Source organism: Silene latifolia, chromosome 11 (assembly GCF_048544455.1).
Source record: "Silene latifolia isolate original U9 population chromosome 11, ASM4854445v1, whole genome shotgun sequence".
In the NCBI taxonomy this organism is placed as follows: Eukaryota; Viridiplantae; Streptophyta; class Magnoliopsida; order Caryophyllales; family Caryophyllaceae; genus Silene; species Silene latifolia.
In genome coordinates this window covers 113,526,738-113,546,238 of record NC_133536.1, presented here as the reverse complement: position 1 = coordinate 113,546,238, position 19,501 = coordinate 113,526,738, and positions in this window count along the sequence as shown.

Here is a 19,501-nt window from a genome sequence, read left to right as displayed (position 1 = left end):
TAGGTGAAAAATAGGTTAATATGAGTTAATTTTTGAATCTGGTCATAGAAAATTAATATGTTGTCACATGAGTTTAAATTTCAAATTTTGAATTTATTTGATATTTTGTGATTTATTTGAAGTTTAATAGCTTATTTTTGTAATTTTTGGTCCATTTATGAACAATTTTATAAGATATGGGTTAATTATGGTCAAATTATTAGTGAAGACTAAATTTTGAGTCCTAAGAGGTTAGGGTAATTAACTTATGCATAAATATGAATTTATGTATTTTTGTGATTATAAAAATGTTGAAATCACGCAAATCCGTAAAAACCGGGTAATATACGATATTGGCTATTTAAAGGCGATTTAGCATAAAAATTGAGCATGTTCATACATATTATAATGCTGCATTTTCTTTATGATTGTCATAATTTTAATTTATGTAATTTTGAATTATGTAATTTTACTTAGTATGGCCTTAGATTTTAATTGGTATTTCCCGAAATGTATGGGGATATCAATTCGGTTTTAATTTTTATTGTGATCTCGTATCACCGTTTTGTAATTTAATAGATTTATTTTATTTTAGTTACAAATGTATAATAGGAAATTATGTAATTTTATTTATCTTGGAGTTCCCAAAGACGGATTTCTTCAAGATGGCGATACATAAAGACGGTGTTACCTCGAGATGCGTGCCACAACCGAAGTTCAAGGGACCAATGGAGTTGGTTTCCGAATATGTAATAGTTAAATAGTTTTTCTATTCTAGGAAGGCCATACTAGGATTTTTTTTTTTTATGCTTGCATTTTATTTTATGTCACATGCATTGCTAAATCGCCATAACTAAACATGCATTGTCATTTTATCGAGTTTATCGACCGTGTCAATTCGAATTATCGTAGTTCACCGCTTTAGTTCACTTAAAACGTGATAGTTAATAAATTGACATGACCTCTCGCTAAAACAATCAATTGAGACATAGCCTTACCAAATAGTAGAAACCATGAAAACCTATTTCGCGAGGGAGTGCACTCGGCTACCCCGGGTTACAAACCTTGTTACGTAGGGGAAGTGGGTGATAAATGTTAATCCACCGAATTCATGTTGATGAGGGTTTCATCGGCTACCCCGTGCCTAAGTTAATGTGGGTTTGGATAATGGACACATTTATTCGAAATTTGGATTGAACTCAACAAAAGTAATTGATAAGGGTTTCATCGGCTACCTCGTGCCCTTGTTGATGTGTTTTGGGCTATAGATAAATATTAGAGTAATTTTATCGACCGAGAGTTCTAAAAGTAGAATCGATTAAAGAGTTAATCCACCGAGTTATATTGATAAGGGTTTCATCGGCTACCCCGTGCCCAAGTTAATATGAATTTGGATCTTGGAATCATTTATCATAGTTGGGTAGAGGTCACTATGTAAATGCTATACTTGTTTACAAGTATTAATATAACGATGAATGTTTTGTTTTCCACTATTCCGTTATCATATTGTTCTATTTCTTTACCACAATTCATATACGATATCATTTCGATTTTGATTCAAATCTCCATTAAAACATCGTAACTAAAGACAAAATATGAATTTTCTTCTAAAGACCTCGTATGAACCATTGCTAAGGATCTCTTGTAAAGAGTATAGATTAAAATTATTCATTATCAAACAGGTTTTTGATTCTTGACTAACACTTCTACTTACAATGGATTGTTTTTCATATACTTAAGTGAATTAAGTACTTTGAAGCGATAAATTATTTTGGTAATCAGTTTTGTCAGAATTCGTAATTGACCAAAATAACGCAACCACTTCAATGAAAGTTTTAAGACTAAAACGAACAAATGAAGAGTAATCTTCATGAATTCAATTTTGCTTCTCAAAGCAAAGACTCATTGAAATGAGTGGGAGCATTCTCTTAAACCGTTAAGATGAGGACGAGGTTAAAGAAGTAAAATTAGTATGGAATTGATACAAGGTTATGTTAAAGGTAAAGTTGTTGAGAATGACGATACTAAACCTATCAATCCCGACCGATAAAGTTTCCATTGTCTTAAATGTTGGACACGAGAAAGGAAACTACCCCAAATTATTGAAGAATCAACAAGTTAGTTGTGGGACATCTAATGGGACCTTCTTCTTTAAATGTTTATTTGATTAAACATAAATTTTGCTAGTACCACTTCGTCAATATTAGAAACCAGTGGAGGTTTTCATCATTGTACTTGATACATAGGATGATTAGAATATGACGACTAGCAACAATAATGTCGAGAGATAGAGTAATTGTGTACTCAATCTAGTTTTTGGATTTAAAGTTGTACTTAATTATGACTATTAAGTGCATAAACTCTAAATATGAATATAAACTTGTTAAGATACAAAAGAGGTTTCATTTTTGTGACCCTTTACACCACGATTTGATATATGGCTAGCCCATTATCAAGGTGATAATATTCTAAACCAAACTAGAACGATATATCATGAAGATGATGCAAGACTCCAATTGGTAACCCAAGATTAAACCTTAAATTTTGGAATGATGAACGCAAAGAGTTATCAAGTACTCTTGAAACCATTAGATTGTTAATGGTATATGCGTATCTTGTATTCAAAGCAAGATGTCTCGTGCCTTTTGGTTGAAAAGGAGATCGAGGTAGTAAATCATTGATCCATAATAGGTTGATCATTTTCTTTTACCAACGATTTAAGTTGATGCTAATGTGTTCACTTAATAAGGTAAATAGAGAAATCTTTGAAGAAGTTTAAAGAGTTCAAGGAATCACGATTTAGTCGTGATGGGATTATCAAAGTCAAGACTTTGACATAAGCCAAAGGAAATGTGATATAGTATCACAAATTAATCTCTCTTAACACGCGTTATGGAATAATGTGTGGTTGGATATGAATTCAAACGCTAATTGATATGGTTTGGACTTCAATCAAGTTACTTTGAGTTACTTGATCCTTTTGGGGAATTTATCATTTTTTGTCTAATTTATTTTCCACTAAATCGAATCATATGAGATATGAAATGGTAAGGGTACCATGGTTGTAAGCTTTCATAAGAAACAAATACTCATTTTTTCCATTCAATTATCACGAGTACGACGGGTTTGTGGCTCGTGAAGTTGTCTTTCTAAAATACAAGTTTATTTTAAAAGGCAGAGTGGGAGAAATTATTCAAGAGCCACAAAGAATGTTATGTAGCAAGAAACTGGTCTTTCTTGGCTACATGAGACGTTTTGTGTAAGACGTTGTTTCTTCAAAACCTAGGAGGTTAAAATTCGTCACTTGTTAAAAATGATGAATTCATGCTACTTTGAAGAAAGTAAAGAGCTTATAACTTACAAAAGAAATTGTTTGATTCAAGTTGATTGCTTCTAGAAAGTAATGAACATATGACTTACATAAGAATGTTTAAGTCACAACTCAATACAAGGCTTAGAGCCATGAAAATCCGAAACAAAAGGGCTTGATTAGTGACAAAGGGTTTTGCACTAATAAAGAGAGATTTCAAAGCAAGATTGGTTGCAAAGGGTTTTGCACCAACTGAAATTCTTAAGTCTATTTGGATCTTCTTAGGGATTATGTTTCATTGTTATGAAATACGTAGCAAGTGAATCTAAAACCCACTTCTTCAAAAGAAGGAATGTATTCAATACATGTCATGAGTTTTGTAGATTCTTGCAATCCTAAGATAATGTGAAACTTAAGAGAGGGTCTTAAGTAGGACATCAATGAGTTAGAATCAATATTTTTATCATGTGATAAAAACATTTCTCGATAAGTCGAGAAGTTGTGTTTATACATGAAGTATTAGTGGGAGTTACGGAAATTTTAATTAGTCCGATATGTGGATGACATATTGATCATTGAGAATGATTTAAGACTTTTGGAGTAATATAATACATCTTTAATATCTAGATTTATGAAGATAAATCCACGTGATATTAGCGTCAATAAGAAGTCTTATGTTGATAAGATTCATGACTAGTTCAATTAATTTGAACATATTTGATTGATTCCATTTGCTTCCGCTGCCGGATCAATTAAATGAGTAATGATGTATAACACTTCATATGCTTTGAGTATGATGAATTGTTTTCAAAATCGAATGTAAGTAATCCTTGCCAAGTAAGCCATATAGATTACCCTTAAGTGCATGCAGAAGCATTAAGGAAGTAAAGCAAAGTGTTTATGATGCAATTTTGTGTAAGGGTGTTACACAAGTGACAATTGACAATTGAGGTTGCGCATGGTTTCCGACAAAACCATAATCAAAACACATTAGGATGGTTAAGATACCATTGTGGCTATGTTAATTAAGAAGTAGATTTTCTAGAATCGTTCTAGACAATAAAGAACAATAAGAGATATTTATAACGGAAATTGAGTACACTTGCAATCATGAGATGTGCAAGAGGATGAGTCCCACACACTGTGAAAACAGTGGGAGCTATTCGTAGGCTAGAGGATCTATGTCTTGATTGGATCTCGACACGTACTCAGAAAGTTTTGTGATGCAAATGTATACATTACAAAGGAAAACGAGTATGTAGTAAGGTTGAGTAAGGTACAAGAAGTTGATAAAACCTACTAACCAAAGCCTTCTCAAAGGCTAAACATGATGAGTCATGTCATTTCAATTGAATTGAAATGAACAACTACGTACAAGATCAAATTAGATTATAGAATATGAAATAGTAATCAGGCATTGACTATTCATATGTGATAATCACATTTGACGTTCGAGTTTTATTTTAAAACTCTTTTATTATACTTTGTTACATCCAAACGGGTTGTGGAGACAATTGAACCCCGTTAAAGTGAACACGGATTAACATTGTATTTGCCCATAGTTACTTGTATGAGGTGACGTCACGAAGTGACTAGAGTGTGATGCGATTGATGGCAAGTTCAAGTGCCATAGAGTCATGTGAGATGACTAGTCGATAACATAGGCAGACTGTTAGGAACGTTTTTTTCGGGCCTTATGACCGCTTATAGAGTTCTGGCAAATTTATATAGCCTGGTCGTGGCGAGAGCTGCTATAGTATTCAAATGAGTCGATTCTTTTGACTAAAGACTATTCACCTAAGATGGCACAGTTTCAGATTAACTTTGATTTGTGTTACTACGACCTTCGTAAATGGGGTCAAATGGGCATATTTTGGGTTATGATGGCTGTGGCTAGTCGAAGGGAATAAGTGCGATAGGAATTGTCCACCCCCTTGTCAGGGTTATAACAAATATTACCACCTCTTGACCGAAATTTCAAGAGTGAAAATACAATTTATATTGTATCAATTTTATTGTAAAACCATTATTATTACTAGATCTAAATAGTATTGGTTTATTAAGATGTATTCCTTGGGTATATGCTTTTGGGAGGGATTCTACACTTGAATCCTTGTTCTTCCATTTGGTAAGCTCAAGAACAAAAGAAAAGGAGATTTCTTTTGTGCCCATTAGAACCGAAATCACAATGTAAGGATGATTTCTTCTCTATTATATTATTTGTTTGCATGCATAAAATCCGTATTTAATTTCATGACAAATTAATTTTGACATATAAGAGTATGTTAGTATGTATATGAATCTACATTTCCTTCAGTTCATTAGTCCATGTGACTCGTTGTGTGAGCCATTTGTTCTTGTTCTTTAGTTCTTGTGACTCGCTGTGTGAACCATTTGGCCTTGTTCATTTGTCCTTGTCAATCGTTGTGTAAACTATTTGTCCTTGTTCATTAGTCCTTGTGACTCGTTGTGTAAACTATATATGTCCTTGTTCATTAGCCCTTGTGACTCGTTGTGTGAACCATTTGTCCTTGTTCATTAGTCCTTGTAACTCGTTATGTTAACCATTTGTCATTGTGACTTATTGTGTTAACCATTTGTCCTTGTTCATTAGTCCTTGTGACTTGTTGTGTAAACTATTTGTCCTTGTTCATTATTCCTTGTGACTCGTTGTGTGAACCATTTGCCCTTGTTCATTAGTCCTTGTGACTCGTTGTGTGAACCATTTGTCCTTGTTCATTAGTCCTTGTAACTCGTTATGTTAACCATTTGTCCTTGTGACTCGTTGTGTGAACCATTTGTCCTTGTTCATTAATCCTTGAGACTCGTTGTGTGAACCATTTGTCCTTGTTCTTTAGTTCTTGTGGCTCGTTGTTTAAACCATTTTTCCTAGTTTATTAGTCCTTATGACTCGTTGTGTAAACCATTTGTCCTTGTTATTGTGACTTGTTGTGTGAACCATTTTTCCTTGTTCATTAGTCCTTGTGACTCGTTGTGTGAACCATTTGTCCTTGTTCATTAGTCCATGTGACTCGTTGTGTGAGCCATTTGTTCTTGTTCATTAGTTCTTGGGACTCGCTGTGTGAACCATTTAGCCTTGTTCATTAGTCCTTGTCACTCGTTGTGTAAACTATTTGTCCTTGTTCATTAGTCCTTGTGACTCGTTGTGTAAACTATATATGTCCTTGTTCATTAACCCTTGTGACTCGTTGTGTGAACCATTTGTCCTTGTTCATTAGTCCTTGTAACTCGTTATGTTAACCATTTGTCCTTATGACTTATTGTGTTAACCATTTGTCCTTGTTCATTAGTCCTTGTGACTTGTTGTGTAAACTATTTGTCCTTGTTCACTAGTTCTTGTGACTCGTTGTGTGAACCATTTTCCCTTGTTCTTTAGTCCTTGTGACTCGTTGTTTAAACCATTTGTCCTTGTTTATTAGTCCTTGTGACTCATTGTGTAAACCATTTGTCCTTGTTATTTTGACTTGTTGTGTGAACCATTTGTCCTTGTTCATTAGACCTTGTGACTCATTGTGAAAACTATTTGTCCTTGTTCATTAGTCCTTGTGACTCGTTGTTTGAACCATTTGTCCTTGTTCTTTAGTCCTTTGGACTCGTTATTTAAACCATTTCTCCTTGTTTATTAGTCCTTGTGACTCGTTGTGTAAACCATTTGTCCTTGTTATTGTGACTTGTTGTGTGAACCAATTTTCCTTGTTCATTATTCCTTGTGACTCGTTGTGTGAACCATTTGTCCATGTTCATTAGTCCTTGTGACTCATTGTGTAAACAATATGTCCTTGTTCATTAGTCCTTGTGACTCGTTATGTGAACCATTTGTCCTTGTTCATTAGTCCTTGTAACTCGTTATGTTAACCATTTGTCCTTGTGACTCGTTGTGTGAACCATTTGTCCTTGTTCATTAGTCCTTGTGACTCGTTGTATGAACCATTTGTCCTTGTTCTTTAGTCCTTGTGACTCGTTGTTTAAACCATTTGTCCTTGTTTATTAGTCCTTATGACTCGTTGTGTAAACCATTTGTCCTTGTTATTGTGACTTGTTGTGTGAACCATTTTTCCATGTTCATTAGTCCTTGTGACTCGTTGTGTGAACCATTTGTCCTTGTTCATTAGTCCATGTGACTCGTTGTGTGAGCCATTTGTCCTTGTTTATTAATTCATGTGACTCGTTGTGTGAGCCATTTGTTCTTGTTCATTAGTCCTTGTGACTCGTTGTGTGAACCATTTAGCCTTGTTCATTAGTCCTTGTCACTCGTTGTGTAAACTATTTGTCCTTGTTTATTAGTCCTTGTGACTCGATGTGTAAACTATATGTCCTTGTTCATTAGCCCTTGTGACTCGTTGTGTGAACCATTTGTCCTTGTTCATTAGTCCTTGTAACTCGTTATGTTAACCATTTGTCCTTATGACTTATTGTGTTAACCATTTGTCGTTGTTCAATAGTCCTTGTGATTCGTTGTGTAAACTATTTGTCCTTGTTCATAGGTCCTTGTGACTCGTTGTGTGAACCATTTGCCCTTGTTCTTTAGTCCTTGTGACTCGTTGTTTAAACCATTTGTCCTTGTTTATTAGTCCTTGTGACTCATTGTGTAAACCATTTGTCCTTGTTATTTTGACTTGTTGTGTGAACCATTTGTCCTTGTTCATTAGTCCTTGTGACTCGTTGTGTAAACTATTTGTCCTTGTTCATTAGTCCTTGTGACTCGTTGTGTGAACCATTTGTCCTTGTTCATTAGTCCTTGTAACTTGTTATGTTAACCATTTGTCCTTGTGACTCGTTGTGTGAACCATTTGTCCTTGTTCATTAGTCCTTGTGACTCGTTGTATGAACCATTTGTCCTTATTCTTTAGTCCTTGTGACTCGTTGTTTAAACCATTTGTCCTTGTTTATTAGTTCTTATGACTCGTTGTGTAAACCATTTGTCCTTGTTATTGTGACTTGTTGTGTGAACCATTTTTCCTTGTTCATTAGTCCTTGTGACTCGTTGTGTGAGCCATTTGTCCTTGTTCATTAGTCCATGTGATTCGTTGTGTGAGCCATTTGTCGTGGTTTATTAGTCCATGTGACTCGTTGTGTGAACCATTTGTTCTTGTTCATTAGTCCTTGTGACTCGTTGTGTGAACCATTTTGCCTTGTTCATTAGTCCTTGTCACTCGTTGTGTAAACTATTTATCCTTGTTCATTAATCCTTGAGACTCGTTGTGTGAACCATTTGTCCTTGTTCTTTAGTCCTTGTGGCTCGTTGTTTAAACCATTTTTCCTAGTTTATTAGTCCTTATGACTCGTTGTGTAAACCATTTGTCCATGTTATTGTGACTTGTTGTGTGAACCATTTTTCCTTGTTCATTAGTCCTTGTGACTCGTTGTGTGAACCATTTGTCCTTGTTCATTAGTCCATGTGACTCGTTGTGTGAGCCATTTGTTCTTGTTCATTAGTTCTTGGGACTCGCTGTGTGAACCATTTAGCCTTGTTCATTAGTCCTTGTCACTCGTTGTGTAAACTATTTGTCCTTGTTCATTAGTCCTTGTAACTCGTTATGTTAACCATTTGTCCTTGTGACTTATTGTGTTAACCATTTGTCCTTGTTCATTTGTCCTTGTGACTTGTTTTGTAAACTATTTGTCCTTGTTCACTAGTCCTTGTGACTCGTTGTGTGAACCATTTCCCCTTGTTCTTTAGTCCTTGTGACTCGTTGTTTAAACCATTTGTCCTTGTTTATTAGTCCTTGTGACTCATTGTGTAAACCATTTGTCCTTGTTATTTTGACTTGTTGTGTGAACCATTTGTCCTTGTTCATTAGTCCTTGTGACTCGTTGTGAAACCTATTTGTCCTTGTTCATTAGTCCTTGTGACTCGTTGTGTGAACCATTTGTCCTTGTTCTTTAGTCCTTTGGACTCGTTATTTAAACCATTTCTCCTTGTTTATTAGTCCTTGTGACTCGTTGTGTAAACCATTTGTCCTTGTTATTGTGACTTGTTGTGTGAACCAATTTTCCTTGTTCATTATTCCTTGTGACTCGTTGTGTGAACCATTTGTCCATGTTCATTAGTCCTTGTGTGTAACACCCCCGTTTATTTAAGGACCTGAACTAGGACTCCTCAGATAAATGACGGTGTTACCATCTCGGTTCCCCGAGGTAGTGAATAACAAATTAAACTCCAAGGCAATTTATATAAATACTTTAACTTAATTATTACAACTTCTTTTACAACAACTATAAGAACTACATAAATGGAAGTGGAAGTCTCCTAAATAATGATCTAACTACTATGTCTTCTGATCCAGTGTCTCACGCCCATCAAGCTCCCGACCTATCTTTAAACCTGTCAAGTCTGCTCCCCATAAACGGTTCATCACAGGTGTTCACGAATACACAGGGTCAACCACGAGGTTGAGTAGGAAAAACAATAAAACAATAAAAATATGATATGCATGATACTCCGTCACCTCCATCTCCATCTCAACTCATCACACACAACCCCAAGACGCCCACCATACCGATCCCCGGCAGACTATATATATCGACCGAAGTCGATCTGCCCGCTCGCAGCGGAGGACACCAGGGCAAGTCCTGCAGAACCCGCCTGGGCCTTATCACAACATCACATCGTATCTCATCATCGTCACCACCACACCATCCTCCAACTCCAATGCATATGCAATGCTCAACAGTAATCAATGCAACATGATATGTATATCAATGAATGAAATCATGCCAGCTATCAAAATAATGAAATAACATAATCAACACGAACAGTTCAGTCATCCACACTCCAGTATATGAATCATAACATAAATTACAACCACGCACAAGTCATCGATCACAAATTTCGGTCACATGTAACACAACAACTCAACACAATTTAACGACACCGGTAAGTCAAGTGTATTTCCCTACCTCGAATCTGCAGTCAAATAGCCGGATGCTCAGTGATAATCCACAATAATTCGTCCTCTGAAATATAATGAAATGATAACCAATTACTTAACTATTCCCGTTCCCAAAATAGAAGTTACTAAAAATAGAAACTTCCCGATATAGAAACTTTTCTCTTTTAACAAACCCGACTCAACATCCATTTCTAATTATATTAACTAATTCGGAAATTATATTAATTAATTATTTAGAAGACTCAGGAATTAACTAATTAATTTAAAATACGATCCGATACGAAATATAACGATTAAATCAATAAAAACCGTTTCGAACCACCAAAACAGCCCGTACCCCTTCGCACTCATCCACGCACCACCACAGGCCACCGTGAGGCCGTGTCAACCACCAGCCCCAACACCCACTTCAGCCCAGACCATCAACGGCCACCCCCATCAAGGGTCGATCGCCGCGGCGAGTCAAACCCAGTGCCATCTGGCCTGTTCACCACCACGGCTCACCAACACCCCCTGTTCTCCCTTTACCACCACCGCAACCCAACACGTGTCCCCCGCCAAACAACCACCATCATAATCGCCACAAACAGAGCACCCAGACACGGTGGCACCACCGTCTCGACCTCCCCCTAGTCCACGGTGGCGCCACCCCAAACATACCCATCTAAAACCCACCTGAAACCGTACATATATATCCGTTTGACTACCCCTGTCATTGCCGCCTTTCACGGCCACCATCACCACCCAAAACCACCCTAACCACCACCATTTCACTCGTCCCTTACCACTCTACCTATATACCCCGTCAACAACCACCCTTAACACCTCCCTACGACACACAACCACCCGCAAAACCCGACAAAAAACAAAACAGAGGAGGTGTGTGGAGTTCTTACCTTTTCGCCACGAAACCGCCACTACGGCCGCCTGAAAACGTCGACCACCACCCTGCGCTCTCCCTTGCTGCACCGTCAACCTCCACACTCTCTCTCCCTCTCTCGAATTGCGTGAAAGCTGGTGTTTGGTGTTGGTGAAGGAAGGAGGCGGGTTGAGGGAGGGGTGTGTATGGTTAGGGTAAAATTAGGTTAAAATGTTAGGTTAAAGATTAAGTTAGATGGTAAATGGGTCATGGGTATGGGTAACGTGATATGGGTCAATTATCGTTCAGTTAAACCCGTCTCAACAAGTTTACGAGTAACTTGGTCTTACGATATCAACACGACTACACAATTAACTCGACTCAACTATTATCCCGACATAATTAGTAAATAATATATATAATAATTATATATAATAATATCCGTTTAATTAATTATATTATATAAAATACGGGGTATTACGGTCTTCCCCCTTAAAAAGAACTTCGTCCCGAAGTTCGCTCAACTACCAAACCTCCAAGTACCACCGTGGTTACCAAAACAGATTTCCTAGTACCAAGACTCATGAACTTAAGCGGGTGAAACGGTATGTTACATTCTACCCTCCTAAAAAGAAAGTTACGTCCCGGAACTTACTTCATGCAATTCTATCACCACTCATGAACTCGTGCAACTATCGGAGCACCATAACAAAGCAGCAGCTTAATTACACAACATAGAGAACTCATTTGTATGGGTACCACGCAACGAAACATCGTGAAACATCACTTGGACAAACTACGATCTATAACTTGATCAACACCACAATCTATACACAAGTGGAACATAAACCTTAAGATTTTACAATCCTACCCAACTAAAAACATGGTTACGTCCTCGTAACCTCTTCTCAACTTTCATATTCCAATGTAACAAAACACTCACAACAACATGTAAGCGGGAAGAACATATGACCAAAAGATTGCGCGAGAACATTAGGGTTGAAAACAAGGTTTTATTATGAAATTAACTGATTGTCAACAAGTAACACTTATTACTTAGCTTATGCTTGACTTAAAACACAACATCGAACTAAAAGAACAACAAGAAGGAACCATAGGTTTACACGGTTTCACAACAGACCGATCATGGTGTTACTAGCCCTAACCTAACGGTCCTTAGGTCGCGCTTCCTCTGTTTCTGGTGACTTCTATGTTATTCCCTTTCTGGTTCACCTCTTCCCCGAAGTCTGGCATGGGTGGTTCACTCGTATTTTCGCATCGTGTACATTAGCGTAAAATTCGTGTCTCAGGTCGCCTGCTATGAAGTCAAAGGTATGTTCGGGCGGGTATTTGGCCCCGCCGCAGTAATTGGGGTCTCGGAATAGCCTCATGCAATGGGTGGTCAACTCCCTCATGTAAAATCGTTTGCTGTCCTTTAGTATGCCAGAGTCAGGAATAGAATCGATAAGGGTATACGCTCTTAACTGAGTATTAGTTAAATACTCAGGGTGCCCATTATGGCCATACATGTCCATGGCAGTGCAAAGTCTCTCACAATGCTCATTAAAGTCAGCATCAAGTGACATGTAACAGTCTTGCGGGTGTACATTGTAGGGATCCATCCTACAAAATGGAAGGTCAACAAATTTAGACACAAGGGTGTTAAGACAAGGGACTCATCCTCGAGGTTTAAGTGTGCGAAAGATATATAACAAGTGTTCGTGGTAATCGTTGTAATACCAGGGTTTTGGTCAACTCAAGATCATCACAATTCGCATTATCTACCGTAGAACAATCATTTTAGAAATATCAATCGCAAGAATACACGTAAACCAAAGATACAATCTACATGGACCCCACCAAGTTCCACTCCCAAGTCAAAATCAAGTTACCAATTTCGAATAATTGAACAATCACACTAATATAAATCACCAGGAGTATTAAAATATGCGGTACATGAGCATTACTTAAACACCCCGAAACCATAGAAAACATAACACGTAATCAAAACCTTTTTACTCATCAGACATACAACACGAATTGGCCAACTTGTTTGATATAAATTCTGAAACATATTCGCTAATAAAAGTAACAACATATGATCCACGCCAACACAAAGACTACTTCCATATCACACACGTGTTTGACATCATAACAACCATATCGTTCAATTGTGTCCAAAGAACTTAGTACCACTCATTTTCAAAGAAAACAACCGATATCGCATAAATAGTTTAAACATACATTCACCATCGTATACTTTGTAGAATTCTAGCTATAGTAAAAGATTAGCAACTTGGAAACTTCACCGATTTGCACGACTTAAATACTTAGGCAACCCGTAGACTCAATTAAATGTAACTATAACGACTATCATTTAAACCAATGCATATCATGTGAATCATCAAAGAGTTATCCTATTATAATTGTCAACATAGTTATCATAACAATCTTCATGTTAATATAATTGATAGTAACGACACGAGAATATAAATATGCCAATTGTCGTGTTATATCCACGCTTTCCTTTATATCATACCCATGCATTTGCAAGAATCACTTTAGTGCTTTATGACATTGTAATAACGAACATATTCAATAACAAGAATAACAACACTGTTTATTATCATGTTATAGGTTTTAGGTTCGACTGAAATAATTTAATACAATGAAGGCAATAAGTATAACTATAGGCACACAGACTCACATAAAGGACCTTAGGACTCAGATGACATCCTACATGTGGGAACATTTAGACATAACCATTACTACCGTTCCTGTGTAAAATATTTAACATCATTATAGTAAATATTCATGCGAGTACATTAGGACATTTAACGCCACCAAATTTACCAAGATATGATAATATGGTTTTATGTTTATGTATACCCGACCACTATACGAATATGATGAACAACAGAGGTATTACAACATGCCACAAAATATGCAAGCAACGGACTCGTACAAAACATTTCACCCTCGATTAAGAATCAAATTAAGCTATCCAATTTTACTCATGCTATCATGCCAACAATGTTATCAACTAAGTTTTAATTGTATCGCTTGTTAAGATATATAACTACTCGAACATGCGTCTTTGCTATCATCATGCAAAACATTATAATTTCACATCACCAAGGCTCATTAATTAATCAAACAACTGTATGGAAACTTAACATAGAACGTACATTTTACAAGTCATGATTCACGTTGTAACTTTCAAAATCACGAATAAACAAATAGTCCAACGAAAACTTAAGTTATATTACTTTTCATAACATACAGAGAGTTAATAGTTCGTGATAAAAAGAAGGAGGTCGAAAGTTCAAGAATTCAATTTCTAAAGAATTTTACAACTCAGTTGGTCCAACCAAGTATGTGACAGCAATTGGTCCGAAACTTGGGTCAGTTTGCAAAGCTTACCATTTAATATAGAGACATCGAGAATTTGCGTGGCTTATCAATTTGAAAACGTGTGCGAAACCTCTAGTCAATGGAGTTGAAATTATGCAACAATCATTTACACAAATTAAATGAGGATTTTTACAAAAAAAACGTTGGTCAAAACATCACTGCACAGGAACTTCCCGACCACAGCCCACTAAAACATTTATTACTCTTAATCCGTATACCCTATAAGCATGAAACCAACGCCAAAAGAACACTAACTCACGAGACTATTTCTCAAAAAAATTTTCATCCGTAGAAAATTAACAGGAAGGAAATGACAGCAAGATCAATTACAGAGTAAAATCAAACAAAACGGATTTCAACACTAAATCATTCATTTTCCATGTTCCAAGCTCTTACAACCATACTATCGATACTAACTCATCCTAACTTAAATCTCACACTTTGGTATTTACGTAAACATCTCTCCCATAGAAGTCCCTTCGCCTCCCGACCTACCCCTTACATCTAATCACGATTGCTACGACTAGCAACAAGCAATTCAATGGTGTCTCTCATTACTATCACGATACTATTCTAGCATGGCTTTGGGATCACATAACCACATTTTACCAGACATAATAGCACTATCAACACGTCATTCACATCCATCCAGATAAATATCATAAATTCGCAATTATTCTCATGCTCACGATTACCACAATCCAACGCTTCATTGATTATCCATCCAGATAAATGTCATAATTTCAGCACTAGGTCTCAAGGTATACACCAACTCGCTTATATCCAAGGTTTTCCTTCTAACTACCCTATTCACTCGTTTTCTCTTGGGTTGCCTGGTTCAAAACTGAGAGGGCAAAAGAGCACGCATTAAGGGCGCCTTCTTAACCGCACCGTGAGCTCCTAACGCTTTATTCCCGGGGGTTCATTTTATTTAGACACATCCTACGTTCATTGGGTTCATTGGTTTAGGCTGAGGATCGTTCGCTCTGATACCACTTTGTAACACCCCGTTTATTTAAGGACCGAACTAGGACTCCTCGGATAAATGACAAGTGTTACCATCTCGGTTTCCCGAGGTAGTGAATAACAAATTAAACTCCAAGGCAATTTATATAAATACTTTAACTTAATTATTACAACTTCTTTTACAACAACTATAAGAACTACATAAATGGAAGTGGAAGTCTCCTAAATAATGATCTAACTACTATGTCTTCTGATCCAGTGTCTCACGCCCATCAAGCTCCCGACCTATCTTTAAACCTGTCAAGTCTGCTCCCCATAAAACGGTTCATCACAGGTGTTCACGAATACACAGGGTCAACCACGAGGTTGAGTAGGGAAAACAATAAAACAGTAAATATGATATGCATGATACTCCGTCACCTCCATCTCCATCTCAACTCATCACACACAACCCCGGCACGCCCAGCCATACCGATCCCCGGCAGACTATATATATCGACCGAAGTCGATCTGCCCGCTCGCAGCGGAGGACACCAGGGCAAGTCCTGCAGAACCCGTCTGGGCCTTATCACAACATCACATCGTATCTCATCATCGTCACCACCACACCATCCTCCAACTCCAATGCATATGCAATGCTCAACAGTAATCAATGCAACATGATATGTATATCAATGAATGAAATCATGCCAGCTATCAAAATAATGAAATAACATAATCAACACGAACAGTTCAGTCATCCACACTCCAGTATATGAATCATAACATAAATTACAACCACGCACAAGTCATCGATCACAGCTCGGTCACATGTAACACAACAACTCAACACAATTTAACGACACCGGTAAGTCAAGTGTATTTCCCTACCTCGAATCTGCGGTCAAATAGCCGGATGCTCAGTGATAATCCACAATAATTCGTCCTCTGAAATATAATGAAATGATAACCAATTACTTAACTATTCCCGTTCCCAAAATAGAAGTTACTAAAAATAGAAACTTCCCGATATAGAAACTTTTCTCTTTTAACAAACCCGACTCAACATCCATTTCTAATTATATTAACTAATTCGGAAATTATATTAATTAATTATTTAGAAGACTCGGGAATTAACTAATTAATTTAAAATACGATCCGATACGAAATATAACGATTAAATCAATAAAAACCGTTTCGAACCACCAAAACAGCCCGTACCCCTTCGCACTCATCCACGCACCACCACAAAGCCACCGTGAGGCCGTGTCAACCACCAGCCCCAACACCCACTTCAGCCCACCACCAACGGCCACCCCCATCAAGGGTCGATCGCGCCGGCGAGTCAAACCAGTGCCGATCGGCCTGGTTCACCACCACGGCTCACCAACACCCCCTGTTCTCCCTTTACCACCACCGCAACCCAACACGTGTCCCCTGCCAAACAACCACCATCATAATCGCCGTCAAACAGAGCACCCAGACACGGTGGCACCACCGTCTCGACCTCCCCCTAGTCCACGGTGGCGCCACCCCAAACATACCCATCTAAAACCCACCTGAAACCGTACATATATATCCGTTTGACTACCCCTGTCATTGCCGCCTTTCACGGCCACCATCACCACCCAAAACCACCCTAACCACCACCATTTCACTCGTCCCTTACCACTCTACCTATATACCCCGTCAACAACAACCCTTAACACCTCCCTACGACACACAACCACCCGCAAAAACCCGACAGAAAAACAAAACAGAGGAGGTGTGTGGAGTTCTTACCTTTTCTGCCACGAAAACCGCCACTACGGCCGCCTGAAAACGTCGACCACCACCCTGCGCTCTCCCTTGCTGCACCGTCAACCTCCACACTCTCTCTCCCTCTCTCGAATTGCGTGAAAGCTGGTGTTTGGTGTTGGTGAAGGAAGGAGGCGGGTTGAGGGAGGGGTGTGTATGGTTAGGGTAAAATTAGGTTAAAATGTTAGGTTAAAGATTAAGTTAGATGGTAAATGGGTCATGGGTATGGGTAACGTGATATGGGTCAATTATCGTTCAGTTAAACCCGTCTCAACAAGTTTACGAGTAACTTGGTCTTACGATATCAACACGACTACACAATTAACTCGACTCAACTATTATCCCGACATAATTAGTAAATAATATATATAATAATTATATATAATAATATCCGTTTAATTAATTATATTATATAAAATACGGGGTATTACAGTCTTCCCCCCTTAAAAAGAACTTCGTCCCGAAGTTCGCTCAACTACCAAACCTCCAAGTACCACCGTGGTTACCAAAACAGATTTCCTAGTACCAGCACTCATGAACTTAAGCGGGTGAAACGGTATGTTACATTGTGACTCATTGTGTAAACTATATGTCCTTGTTCATTAGTCCTTGTGACTCGTTATGTGAACCATTTGTCCTTGTTCATTAGTCCTTGTAACTCGTTATGTTAACCATTTGTGCTTGTGACTCGTTGTGTGAACCATTTGTCCTTGTTCATTAGTCCGTGTGACTCGTTGTATGAACCATTTGTCCTTGTTCTTTAGTCCTTGTGACTCGTTGTTTAAACCATTTGTCCTTGTTTATTAGTCCTTATGACTCGTTGTGTAAACCATTTGTCCTTGTTATTGTGACTTGTTGGGTGAACCATTTTTCCTTGTTCATTAGTCCTTGTGACTCGTTGTGTGAACCATTTGTCCTTGTTCATTAGTCCTTGTGACTCGTTGTGTGAACCATTTGTCCTTGTTCATTAGTCCATGTGACTCGTTGTGTGAGCCATTTGTTCTTGTTCATTAGTTCTTGGGACTCATTTGTGTGAACCATTTAGCCTTGTTCATTAGTCCTTGTCACTCGTTGTGTAAACTATTTGTCCTTGTTCATTAGTCCTTGTAACTCGTTATGTTAACCATTTGTCCTTGTGACTTATTGTGTTAACCATTTGTCCTTGTTCATTTGTCCTTGTGACTTGTTTTGTAAACTATTTGTCCTTGTTCACTAGTCCTTGTGACTCGTTGTGTGAACCATTTCCCCTTGTTCTTTAGTCCTTGTGACTCGTTGTTTAAACCATTTGTCCTTGTTTATTAGTCCTTGTGACTCGTTATTTAAACCATTTCTCCTTGTTTATTAGTCCTTGTGACTCGTTGTGTAAACCATTTGTCCTTGTTATTGTGACTTGTTGTGTGAACCAATTTTCCTTGTTCATTATTCCTTGTGACTCGTTGTGTGAACCATTTGTCCATGTTCATTAGTCCTTGTGACTCATTGTGTAAACTATATGTCCTTGTTCATTAGTCCTTGTGACTCGTTATGTGAACCATTTGTCGTTGTTCATTAGTCCTTGTAACTCGTTATTGCAGTGTAAACTATGGGAACAAGCACAAATGGGATAAATCCTGAAACAGGCAAAGGAGTAATTTTCAGGGAATGCAATAAACTTGGGGATTTTTATAAAAATAGTAAATGACCCTGAAAAATCATGCAACTTGGTGATAATTTGGTTAAGGGCGTAAACTAAAACTGTGCCAATTCTCAGGATTTTACACACACTCCAAGTATTTTTAATGAATAGAAAACAGATCAAATAAGAGAAATCTCGAGACGGTTTCCTGATAAGACTCCTGTGACTGTTTTTGTGGTAATTTTGTGAATAAAAATGGGATATAATTAACAAACTAATTCCCAAGCAAGCACAGGAAATCAATCTGATAATTTAGGAAGGCTAAGACTGAATTGTTCAAGCAAGCACGAATCAATTCAAGCTTAACTGGACAATGCACTTAAAATAGCTCAAGCAAGCACAGACCTATTCCAAGTAGCACCACAGATCCTTAATCACCTTCTAAGCAAGCACAAGAAGATATTAAGTCTGACTTATAACTAAGACTCAGCAAAGTTAAAAGATTTGCAAATTTTTGAGAGAAATCTCAAGGTTTTCATTAATCAAAGTCTGAGTACAACAGACTGAGAAAGGGTCCTTATATAGGCCTTTCTGTGAGAAGTTCAGTACATGATAAACCCTAGACAACTCCATCTAAGGGCCAGGATTAAACTTAGGAAGCAAACAAG